Here is a 581-nt window from a genome sequence, read left to right as displayed (position 1 = left end):
ACACGGAGCCACGCTGCACAACTCAGCTTAGATCCCTCCCTCCTCGCTTCTTTCCTCCTCCTACTCTCTTCTTTTCATTTGCTCTTTCACTCTCCTACAAAGACACATGCATTCCTTTCCATAGCATGTGGTCTATATTGCCCTGAAGTTGCAACTTTCCAACTCTCCTCCCTCCCGGCTCTCCCCCCTTCAGCATTCCCAGACCTCCTCCTCTGTGTCTGTACCGTTTCCAGACAGACTCACTCACACTGGTGTGTGTGTGTGTGTGTGTGTGTGTGTGTGTGAGTGTGTGTATTTGGTCAGATGAATCAAGACGTGTGCTGGAAGAAGAGGCCAATGGATTCCCCAGGCACAAATTCAAATCTTATGTTATAGAGTAGCGCTGGCCAACATTTGAATCTAATTACATTGCTTCAAGTCACTGGATATTCTTCCTCATGAGTCAGCACAAAAACCATCTTATATTTTAAACACTGATGTGCTGCTTCAAATTGTTGTGCTCTTGTGTCTACCGTGTCTTTTTTTTTTTTAATATAACTTATTTAAGCGCCTCTAATCAGTATGTTGATATTAAGACTGGC

The sequence above is a fragment of the Centropristis striata genome, chromosome 4 (assembly GCF_030273125.1).
Source record: "Centropristis striata isolate RG_2023a ecotype Rhode Island chromosome 4, C.striata_1.0, whole genome shotgun sequence".
In the NCBI taxonomy this organism is placed as follows: Eukaryota; Metazoa; Chordata; class Actinopteri; order Perciformes; family Serranidae; genus Centropristis; species Centropristis striata.
The sequence above is the reverse complement of the archived record's forward strand: the minus strand, read 5'-3'. Positions refer to the sequence as shown.